At 45.4% G+C, this 12,645-nt stretch overlaps 1 pseudogene; it reads right to left on the bottom strand.

The window, feature by feature from the left end:
• Positions 1-474: 474 nt before the first annotated feature.
• Positions 475-1,229, bottom strand: LOC135270196 (large ribosomal subunit protein eL8-like; annotated as a pseudogene).
• Positions 1,230-12,645: the final 11,416 nt, after the last annotated feature.

Genomic DNA, 12,645 nt, shown 5'->3' with positions numbered 1-12,645 from the left:
CCTTACCCGAATAAACTGATTCATTTCTCCCAACAACCCTTAGGAGGCAGGTACATCATTAGCTCCACTGTACAGATAAGGAGACTAATGATCAGAGAGGGTGAGTAACCTGGCCAGGGTCACACAGCTCGAGAGATGCAGAATCAGGCTTTGAATGCAAGCAGACTGGCTTTGAAGCCTTGACCTTCATCTCAAGGTAATACCACCTCTCTGTACACCTGGTGCAAGTGAGGCTTCTCTGGCGGTAGGGGTTGAGGGGGATGTGACGTAGGAACCACGCTTGCTCTGCCCATCCCCCACCTCCTCTGGACACCTAAGGAGCCATCAAAAGCTCGTGACTCCAGTGTGGAAACTGGTGCACACAGGACGTTGATGGGTTTTAAGTGGGGAAGAGGGAGAATTCTTTTTGAAGGAGAATTTGTGTTATTTTAATTATTTTTATGTACAGAAAACAAAAGTGTACATTTAATCCAGTTAAGTGGCAAGTTCATTAACCTTGGCCTTTTCCAACTTGGCAATGTAAGCCACAGATTTGGAACCCAGGACATTGCCTCCCCAGTGACGACAGATCTTATCAACATAATTGGTCCCGATAGCTTCCACCGGCTTAGCCAAAGGTCCTTTGTCTTCTGAGCTAACCTGTGTGAAGGCAACAGTGGTGCGGGTCTTCCTGTTGACTGGACCTCCCAGTCTTGCCTTCCCCTTAATGATGCAATCAGGGACCCCCATTTTATGACGCAGGGCACCAGAAAGACAACCAGCTCAACAGGATCCCCATCACGTGCAATCATCACCAGCTGAGCCTTCTTGTTCTCCACCAAGGTGGTGATGGTGTCGACTCCTGCTCGAAGGACAGGTGTCTCTTAGTGAAGATGTGCCCTGTGCTGTCAGCTTTCTTCTCTTGCTTTGTCTCTGGTCTGTACTTGTGGGTCAGCTTAAGCAGTTGAGTAGCTGTTTGGTGGTCCAGGGCCTGGACCAGGGTGAACTGGTTAATAATCACAGGGGGCACGTTCAGCTGCTTAGAGAGAACGGCTCTCTGCCGCTGCAACCTGATATAGCGGGGCCATTTCACAAAGCGGCTGAGGTCACTTTTGGGCTGGATGTCCAATGCCAAAATTCCTAGGCCTTTTCCTAAATGGGGGATTCACCACTTTCTTGTCCTCCTGCTTCTCCATGACAGTAGGGGCGGGGGCCACCTTCTTCCCCTTGCCCTTTGTTCCTCTTGGCATCTTGGGAAGATGAAGAAGTAGAAAAAAATAGATTTATGTGTTGCAATGGTTACTCCAGGGTGGAGCAAGGAACTCAAACCAGAAACTGTGATCAGATTTGGGGGGCTGAACTGGGGAGGGAGTGGAGGGCACAAGGGCAGAGGGGGAAGGATGACTTGTGTTCACTGAGGAGATCATGTGGCCATAAGCTTCATTTTTAATTTACTTGGAGTGAGGTATGTTTCTAGTTTGTCCATGAGCCGACCAATTTATTCACAGCCATTCATAGAGTACCTACTATGTGCCAGTCACTGTCCTTGATGCTGGGGACATAGTGGGAAACCAGAACATAGGTCCTGCTCTTACGAAGCTCACACTCTTGGTGGGGGAGTCTAATAATGACCTAATAAATAAGTTGAAGATAAATATCATGGGGCAGATAAAGCAAGGCAATGTGCTGAGAGACACCAGCCCAGCTGGTCTGAATTCTCACACTGCCACTGGCTGTGCAGATCTGGGAACTGAGTGTTTCTGGCAGAGGGAACGGCAGACGTGAAGGCCCCGAGGTGGGAAGGTGCTTTGAGACATTAGAGAAACAGAAATTGTGACTGAAGCGTGAGAGGAGGTCAGAGAACTAGGTAGGGGTTAGAGCACATGCTTGATAAAAATAAAATACATAAAAAATAAAGCTTAGATTTTTTTGTCCGGGGCAATAAAACACTTTAAGAAAGTTTGGGGCAGAAACACAACAGGGTCTGATTTGCATTTGCAAAGTATCACTCTGATTGCTGAGAGGAGAAAGATTGTAGTGTGTCAAGAGTGAAAGCCGGGCTGAGTGTGATGGTTCACGCTGTAATCCCAGCACTTTGGGAGACCCAGGTGAGAGGATCACTCGAGTCCAGGAGTTCAAGACCAGCCTGAGCAACACAGCAAGACCCTGTCTCTAGAAAAAAGTTTAAAATTAGTTGGGTGTGGTGGCATGCTTGTAGTTTCAGCTACTCAGGAGGCTGAGATGAGAGGGTCACTTGAGCCCAGGAGTTTGAGGCTGGCTGCGGTAAGCCGCGATCACACCACTGTACTCCTGCCCAGACAACAGAGTGAGATCTTATCTCCAAAAATAAAAAATAACAATAAAAAAGACTGAAAGCTGGGAGTTGAGTTGTCCAGTTAGGAGATGATTGCATTAAACCAGGAGGGAGATGATGGTGACTTGGAACAAAAGGTGGAAGCGATGCAGATCAGAAGCAATGGAAGGAGTCAGATGTGTTTGGAGGTAGAGGTGACTGGGCTTACTGATGGGCTGGAAATCGGTGTGGGTGGAGGAGATATTTCATGGGAAGGAACCAAGGGTATGTCCTAGAATTTGCACTGTATGAATGGTGCTGTGACTTACTTAGATGAGGATGGCAGGAGGAACAGGTGTGGGGTGAGGCCAAGGGGAACAAGAGTTCCACATGTGATTACATGAGAAGAGATGAGACATAAAAATGCATATATGAGTCCAGGAAATGTTGAACAGATCAGATCTGGAATTATAAATCTGGGTGTTGTCTCATCAAGAAACGGTGATCCATGATCAGGGAAAAGTTATTCCCAATTCTGTATCCAGCCATTAAAAGAGCTCCCATCGATATCGCTATTAACACTTCCAATGTCAGTGCCATCCTCGCATTACCATTATTATCATCAGCAATGCAATCATCACTATCACCACTACCATCATCATCATCGTCACCATAATGACCTCTCATTAACTCACCATCACACTTCACCATCCTTCTCATCACTACAGTCATCACCACCATTATCACTATAGCAACCAGCATCTTCACCATCATCACCATAGAAACCATGATCTCCATCGTCACCATAGCAACCACCATTACCATCATCATCACCATAGCAACCACTATCATTCTCATTAGATACCTTCATCAGCATTGTTATCATTGCGGTCAGTGTTATCACCACCTCTCCCCCATCAGTGTCATCACCACCTCTCCCCCATCAGTGTCACTAGCAACACTACCATTGCCATTCTCATCACAACTGTTACAGCCATCTATCACCATTTCCTCCATCACCAAGGCCATCACCATCAGAAACAGCAGATCTCTGTCTCCATTACAATCTCTGTCATTGCAACCAAACCATTTCTATCACCATTATCTTCCTCATCATCTGTTATTAAATTTCATTCTTCTTGTAAAGCTGAAGGCCCTTGACCTGTGATCTCACTCATCTGCACTTTTCTTCACTGTTGCTGAGTTCACTTTTCCTAGTTTACAGGTGAGGTAGGGGTGGCTCAAAGAGGGGGAGGTAACTTGTTGAGAAATAGCCATGGAGTAAAACATGGAGGTTTTGGTTTGGGCGATCACAATTAGAGTCAAGGATCCCTAGACTTTGAAGATGAGTTTAGGAAAAAGGTCACTCTCTGAATCTATCTAAACCAAATGAAACCAAGAGAAACTGAAAGGATGTAGATTAGTCTGCTGTTAACAAAAGACCCCAAATTCAGTGGCTTCAGCAAAATCTCTCTCTCTGGCATGGCTGCTCAATGTTGGCAAGGACCCAGACATTCTATTATGTTTTTCCATCATCCCCAACATGCGGTTTCATGCAGTTCAGGAAAGCTGACCAGTTTGTCTGTTGGATCTGCATTCCAGGCAATGGAAATGGAGAAGATAGAGAAGGGTTCCCTCTATCTCCCCACCTCCTTTACCTCTTTAAGGATGTAACTCAGAAGCTGCAGACATCACTTCTGCTCACATCCTTGGCCAGAGAGAGGGGGCTCTGCCCATCAAGACAAAAGTTTGTATTCCATTATTTCTAATTATTATAGTAATATAATCTGATGTTTATTAGATAACTGCTACATGCTAAATTTTATAACAAGGACTGCAAACATAACATTTCCAGTCTTGTGACACAGGAAAAAACTACTCTCTTTACTGCCTCCACTTTATGCATGAGAAAAGTGCTACTCAGAAAGGTTAGGTCAATCGTCTCCAAGCTACCTGCTGAGAGCTGATTGGTACACTCTTCTCTGGGGGAGGTAGCAGGCTGGCAACCAAATGTCTATTCACTGTCAAAGGTAATAGGACTCTGAAGTCAGGCTGCCCAAGTTCAAACCTGCTCCTACCACTTCTCAGCTGTTTGACCATGAGCAAGGGATTGAGACCCTTTATATTTCTCTATGCTTCTTTTTTTAATCTGTAAAATGGAGTCTTTAAGGAAGATCTTAGCAGAATGTCTGACACACAGGGAGTGCTGAAAAACTATTAAGTACCATGTCTCCTTGGTTTTCATGGAGGAACACTTCCAGAACATCCCCTGCCCCCCACAAGATACCAAAGTCTGCTGATGTTCAAGATCTTTATATTAAATGGTATAGTATTTGCATATAAACTGCCATGGTTAATACCGTCAACTTGAGTGACTTGAAGAATGCAATATTGATCCTGGGTGTGTCTGTGAGGAAGTCAGTGGGCTGGGGAAGGCAGACCCACCCTTAATCAGGTGGGCACCATCTAATCAGCTGCCAGCAAATATAAAGCAGGAGAAAAATGTGAAACAACAAGACAGGCCTAGCCTCCTGGACTACGTCTTTCTCCTGTGCTGGATGCTTCCTGCCCTCCAACATCGGACTCCCAAGTTCTTCAGTTTTGGGACTTGGACTGGCTCTCCTTGCTCCTCAGGTTGCAGACGGCCTATTAAGTGACTTGTGATCATATAAGTTAATAATTAATAAATTCTTTATATATATGTGTATATTATATATACTAATATTATATATATCCTATATATATACATAGAATATATAATATTATATATAATTATATACATCCTACTAGGATAATTACATATATAAAGTTATATATAATATTATATATCCTATGTATATATATTCTTATATATGTATATAGAACATTGATGTGTATATATACAGAGAGAGAGAGAGAACACTGATAGTCCCAGGCAAAATAAATGCATTTGACACTCCTGATTCACCATTCACGAGAGGAAAGGAGTTTAGTGACTCTGTACTTAATACTTTTGACCATATATGGAGAACCAAGGAACATAATGAAGCTGGTTGGTTGTTTAGTGGACAAAGTGATGAAAGAAAATTATGAACTCAGGGATTCTGTCTCCCGGCTTCAGAAACAGACACTGAGCTTCAAATCTGCTAGGATTGCCCTGAGTGAGAGTCTTATCTCCTGCATAGAAAGAGCTGAAATTGTGGAAAAATGACTCAAACTCTTATCCTGTGAGTGGCTGACCTGCAGTTAAAGGTGCATGCACAGCCTTGACAGGTGTCTACTGTTAAAGTGAGGGCATTGACTGGAAAAGATGGGACCCTGCAACTTGGAATGGGGACATGTGGGAGGAACCTCATGAAGCCAGGGACACTGAGTTTGTAAACTCTGATTAACTTTTTTGCCAGAAGGAACAGCTCCCCCTTCCCCAGTATAGTGGCAGCATCCCCTCCCGGACCCATGCTGCCATCAGCCTTTCCACCTTTGTCTGAGGAGATAAACCCTGCACTACCTAAGGCAACGGTGATGGCCCCTGAGGCAGTTGCCAGGCATGTAATGTTGATTTTCCTCAGGAGCCACCCCTAACACCTCTGTTTGCTTCTAGACCTATAACTAAAGTCCTGGCAGGCCCCTAGAGGTGAGGCTGAGAGTGTGACCCATGAGGAGGTGTGCTACACTCAAAAAGAACTGTTTGCATTCTCTAATTAATGTAAACAGCAGTCTGGAGAACAGTCATGGGAGTGGATATTAAGGGTGTGAGATAATGGTGGAAGGAACATAGAGTTGGATCAGGCTGAATTTATCGATTTGGGCCCTAAGTAGGAACTCTGCATTTAATGTTTCAGCTTGGGAAGTTCAAAAAGATTCTAATAGTCTATTAGCTAATAGTCTATAGCTATTCTAATAGTCTATTAGCTAACAGTCTAATAGTGCATAGCTGCACTATGGAGTAAAAGATGGCCCACTGTGAGTGAGCTGGAAAGGCCTGATCTCTTTTGTTTTCTTTTGGAGGGAGGGGAAGAGAAAAGAAGGCAGGGAGAGAGAGGGAGGGGGGAGAGGGATGGGAGTGAGGGACAGGAAGAGAGAGAAAGGGAAGGGGCAAGAAGGGGGGAGGGGGAGGGAGAGGGGGAGGGTGGAGAGAGAGAGAGGGCCTCTTGAGAGGAGAGAGAGGGAGGGAGAGAGAGAGGAAGGGAGAGAGAGAGGGAGGGAGAGAGAGAAAGAGGGAGAGGGAGAGAGAGAAAGAGGGAGAGGGAGAGAGAGAGAGGGAGAAAGAGAGGCAGAGGGAAGGAGGAAGGGAGGGAAGGAGAGAGGGATGGGGGAGAGAGGAAGGGAGGAGGAGGGGAGAGAGAGAGAGAGAAAGGAGAAGAGGGAGAGGGATGGGGAGAGAAAGAGAGGGAGAGAAGGGCAGAAATGCCTGATCTCCCTTGGTTTAATGTGGAGGAAGGGATCCAAAGGCTTAGGCAGATGGGGATAGTGGAGTGAATTAATCACTGTAGGCCTACTCATCCCAGCTGGGAGGGTTCAGAAGATATGCCCTTGACCAATGCCTTGTGAAATAGATTTGTGAGGGCAGCACCTGCATCTTTGGAGAGCCCTGTAGTTGTTCTTCTCTGCATGTCATATCTAATGGTGGGAAATTCAGTCACTCAACTACAAGATTTAAATGCAATGGGAATAACTGGATCCCAAGCTGACAGGGGCCAAGTGGCAGCACTCAACTATCAAAGGCAAGTTGGGGGTAGCTACTGTAATGGACAGCAGAGGCACAGCAGCAATCAGAATAATCTGACTGGTGTAGAGCTCTGGCATTGCCTAATTAACCATGGTGGTCCTAGAAGTGAAATTGATAGGAAGCCTACTGCATTTCTACTTAAATTATACAAACAGAAAACTTCCAGGTTGAATGGACAAAGGGCTAATTTGGATTATAAAAACAGAATCATGGACCCTCAATCAATTTCCCAACTTGATTTACAGAACCAGCCAGTTTACAGATCCAGAATCCCTTGAATGAAGGGGAGGCCAGGTCCCTTTGAGGAAGGACCCCACTACATTACCCACAATTTACGCAGTAAATCTTTCTCCTATCCTTCCCCAAGGAGACCTCTGGCATTTTACCAGGGTAACTGTGCATTGGAGAAAAGGAAATGATCAGATATTTCAGGGATTACTGGACACTGGCTCTGAGCTAACATGATTCTAGGGAACTGAAAATGTTGTTATGGTCCTCCAGTTAAAGTAGGGGCTAGTGGAGGTCAGGTAATTAATGAAGTTTTAGCTCACATCTGACTTACAGTGGGTCCAGTGGGTCCTTGGGCTCATCCTGTGGTCATTTCCCCAATGCCAGAATGCATAATTGGTATAGACATACTCAGCAGCTGGCAGAAACCCACATTGGCTCCCTGACTGGTTGATTGAGGACCATTATGGTGGGAAAGGTCAAAAAGAAGCCATTAGAGCTGCCTCTACCTAGAAAAATAGTAAATAAAAAACAATATCCTATCCCTGGAGGGATTATGGAGATTAGTGCCACCATAAAGGACTTGAAAGACTCAAGGGTGGTGATTCCCACCACATCCCCTTTCAACTCTCCTACTTGGCCTCTGCAGAAGACAGAAGGATCTCAGAAAATGACAGTGGATTATTGTAAGCTTAACCAAATGATGACTCCAATTGCAGCTGCTGTACCAGATGTGGTTTCATTGCTTGAGTAAATTAACACATCTCCTGGTACCTGGTATGCAACCATTGACTTGGCAAATGCTTTTTTCTCCATTCCTGTCCATAAGGCCTACAAGAAACAATCTGCCTTCAACTGGCAAGGTCAGCAATATACCTTTACTGTCCTACCTGAGGGGCGTATCAACTCTCTGGCTTTGTATTGTAATTTTATTCCAAGAGAACTTGGTAGCTTTTCGCTTCCTTGAGATATCACACTGGTCCATTGCAGTAATGACATTATGTTGATTGGATTCAGTGAGCAAGAAGCAGCAAACACACTGGACTTATTGGTGAGATATTTGTGTGCCAGAGGATGGGAAATAAATCTGACTAAAATTCAGGAACCCTCTACCTCAGTAAACTTTCTAGGGGTCCAGTGGTGTGGGGCCTGTCGAGATACTCCTTCTAAGGTGAAGGATAAATTGCTGCATTTGGCCCCTCCTACAACCAAGAAAGAGGCACAATGCCTAGTGGGCCTATTTGGATTTTGGAGGCAACACGTTCCTCATTTGGGTGTGATACTCTGGCTCATTTATTAAGTGACCTGAAAGGCTGCCAGCTTTGAGAGGGGTCCAGAACAGGAGAAGGCTCTGCAACAGGTCCAGGCTGCTGTGCAAGTTGCTCTGCAACTTGGGCCATATGACCCAGCAGATCCAATGGTGCTTGAGGTGTCAGTGGCAGATAGGGACGCTGTCTGGAGCCTTTGGCAGGCTCCCATAGGTGAATCACAGAGGAGGCCTCTAGGATTTTAGAGCGGGGCCCTGCCATTTTCTGCAGATAACTACTCTCCTTTTGAGAGACAGCTATTGGCCTGCTACTGGGCTTTGGTGGAAACTGAACGTTTGACTACAGGTCATCAAGTCACCATGTGACCTGTATTTCCTATCATGAACTGGGTGCTTTCTGGCCCATCTAGCTATAAAGTGGACCGTGCACACATCCCATCATCAAATGGAGGTGGTATATACGTGATTGGGCTCGAGCAGGTCCTGAAGACACAAGTAAGTTACATGAGGAAGTGGCTCAAATGCCCATGGTCTCCACTACTGCCACCCTACCTTCTCTCCTCCAGCCTGCACTGATGGCCTCATGGGGAGTTCTCTGTGATCAGTTGACAGAGGAAGAGAAGACTAGGGCCTGGTTCACAGATGATTCTGCGTGATATGCAGGCACCACCCAAAAGCGGACAGCTGCAGCACTACAGCCCCTTCCTAGGACATCCCTGAAGGACAGCAGTGAAGGGAAATCTTCCCAGTGGGCAGAACTTTGGGCAGTGCACCTGGCTGAACACTTTGCATGGAAGAAGAAATGGCCAGATATGTGATTACATTCTGATTCATGGGCTGCAGCAGTAGTTTGGCTGGATGATCAGGGACTCCGAAGAAGCATGATTGGAAAATTGATACAAAAAATTGGGGGAAGAGGATGCAGATGGCCCTCTCTGAGTGGTCAAAAACCGTGAAGATATTTGCATCCCATGTGAGTGCTCACCAACGGGTCACCTCAGTGGAGGAGGATTTTAATAATCAAGTGGATAGGATGACCCATTCTGTGGACACCACCTCTTTCCCTGCCCATGCCTGTCATCGCCCCATGGGCCCATGAACAAAGTGGCCGTGGTGGCAGGAATGGAGGTTATGCATGTGCTCAGCAACCTGAACTTCCACTCACCAAGGCTGACCTGCCTGGCTATGGCCACTGCAGAGTGTCCAATTTGCCAGCAGCAGAGACCAACAGGGAGCCCTTGATATGGCACCATTCCTTGGAGTGATCAGCCAGCTACCTGTAGCAGGTTAATTATATTGGACCTCTTCCGCTATGGAAAGGGCAGAGGTCTGTCCTCACTGGAACAGACACTTACTCTGGATATGGGTTTGCTTAACCTGCATGCAATGGTTCTTCCAAAACTACCATCTTGAAGCAGCTAGATTGATAGAACGGCAGAATGGCCTTCTGAAGTCATAGTTACAGCACCAACTAGACGACAGTACTTTGCAGGGCTGGAGCAGAGTTCTCCAGAAGGTCATGTATGCTCTGAATCAGCATCCAATATATGGAACTATTTCTTCCATAGCCCAGATTAATGAGTCTAGGAATCAAGGGGTGGAAGTGGAAGTGGTACCACTCACCATCACCCCTAGTGATCCACTAGCAACATTTTTGCTTCCTGATCCCACGACATTATGTTCTGCTGGCCTAGAGGTCTTAGTTCCAGAGGGAGGAACACTGCCACCAGGAAACACAACGATTTCATTAAACTGGGAGTTGAGATTGCCACCTGGACACTTTGGGCTCCTCCTACCTTTAAGTCAACAGGCTAAGAGGGGAGTTACAGTGTTGCCTGGGGTGATTGACCCAGACTATCAAGATGAAATCAGGCTACTTCTCCATAATGGAGGTAAGGAAGAGCATGCGTGGAATACAGGAGATCCATTAAGGTATCTCTTACTATTACCATGCCCTGTGATTAAGGTCAATGGAAAACTACAATAGCCCAATCCAGGCAGGACTGCAAATGATCTAGACCCTTCAGGAATGAAGGTTTGGGTCACTCCACCAGGAAAAAAAACCACGACCTACTGAGGTGCTTGCTAAAGGCAAAGCTAATACAGAATGGGTAGTAGAAGAAGGTAGTCATCAATACCAGCTACGACCATGTGGCCAGCTTCAGAAACAAGGACTATAATTGTCATGAGTATTTCTTCCTTCTTTTGTTAAAAACATGTTTGTGCATGTATACACTTGTACTAAGAAAATATCTTCATTTTATTTCTTTTTCCTTCATGTGACATCAGATTTATTGACTTTATATCAGCAAGTAAGTATTGTTAACTTTATGTAATAGTATTTGGGTTGGGGATTGGTGCATTTCTGACTGTACAAAGAACAGTTTTATTATGTTAGGCATAATTATGACCTCATTATTGTCTTTACTTGAGGATTATGTATGATCTCAGGAGATGTGCATAGGTTTAAGTTGACAAGGGGTAGACTTATAATGGTTAATACTGAGTGTCAACTTGATTGGATTGAAGGATGCAATATTGATTCTGGGTGTATCTGTGAGGGTGATGCCAGAGGAGATTAACATTTGAGTCAGTGGGCTGGGGAAGGCAAACCCGCCCTTGATTGGGTGGGCACCATCTAATCAGCCACCATCAAATACAAAGCAGGCAGAAAAACATGAAGTGATGAGACGGGCCTAGCCTTCCAGACTACATCTTTCTTCCATGCTGGATGCTTCCTGCCCTTGAACATCTGACTCCATGTTCTTCAGTTTTGGGACTTGGACTGCCTCTCCTTTCTCCTCAGCTTGCATACAGCCTATTATGGGAACTTGTGATCCTATAAGTTAATACTTAATAAACTTATATCTATATCTATATCTCCTATTGGTTCTATCCCCCTAAGAGAACCCTAATACATAATCTATGTGTATTCTCCCATATACTTTAAATAATCTCTAGATTACTTAAAATACCTAATACATTGCCTACACAACACTTTATTCACGTGGGTTGTAGGTAGTACTCAGCACTTGGCAAATTCAAGTTTTGCTTTTTGGGACTTTGTGGAATTTTTTTTTTGACAGGGAGTTACTCTGCCATCCAGGCTGGAGTGCAGTGGTGCAGTATTGCCTCAGTGCAACCTCCACCTCCCAGGTTCAAGCAATTATCCCACCTCAGCCTTCCGAGTAGCTGGGACTACAGGCACATTCCACTATAGCCAGCTACTGTTTGTATTTTTTGGTAGCAATGGGGTTTCACCATCTGGCCGGGCTGGTCTTGAACTCCTGACCACAAGTGATCTGCCCACCTCGGCCTCCCAGAGTGCTGGGATTACTGTCATGGGCCACTGTGCCCAGCCAATTTTGTGGAATGTATGTTTCCAAATATTTTCACTGTGTGGTTGGTTGAATCCATGAATGCAGAACCCACAGAAATGGACAGAGGGCTCACTGTAGTAACATCAGCAACAATAACAGTAGCAGGAGCAGCAACAGTAGTAATAGCAGTAGTGGTGGTGACAACGGTAGCAGGAGCAGCGGCAACAGTGTTTCTTTAGTGGGCGCCATTTCGTCTTGGGATTCTGACCTGACAGTCCATGAACTGTGAGAGTCATTCCATGGGTGATGATGGAATAGTGATGGCAAAGCTGCTGTTGATGGCAGTGAGGATGCTGATAGTGATTGTGATGACGATAATGAAGATGGCAGTGACGATGCCGGTGACGTCATTCATGATGACTTTGGTTGGTCATCAAGAATGTGATGATAAAAGTGATGATGGTGATGATGCTAAATAGGATGGAGATGGTCATGGTGAGTGAAGGTGGTGATAGTGGATTGTAATGGTGAGACTGATCATGGTGTTGGTGGTGACACTGAGGACATTGATGGTGACATTGATGATGATGACAATGGTTGTGGTGGTGGTGATGATGCTAACAAAGTTAACTTCTCTCTTATGTTAATATTTAGCTTGTGGGCCCAGCTGAGTGTGCAGTTGAAATCCCGTCTCCTGTCTTTGTTGCTCGGTATCCTCAATATTTGGCTGCTACCTTGAGTTTGAATATGGCTGTTTTAAGCCTAGCCATCACATCTCCATTCTAGCCAGTGGGAATTCAGGGAAGATGGGAAGGGGGAGCAAAAGGCAACCCTTTGTCCTTCTTTTTCA

Source organism: Aotus nancymaae, unplaced genomic scaffold (genome assembly GCF_030222135.1).
Source record: "Aotus nancymaae isolate 86718 unplaced genomic scaffold, 86718_ANA_hifiasm-v0.15.2.pri h1tg000059l, whole genome shotgun sequence".
In the NCBI taxonomy this organism is placed as follows: Eukaryota; Metazoa; Chordata; class Mammalia; order Primates; family Aotidae; genus Aotus; species Aotus nancymaae.
Note: the sequence above shows the minus strand (reverse complement) of the source record. Positions and strands in the feature narration are given on the sequence as shown.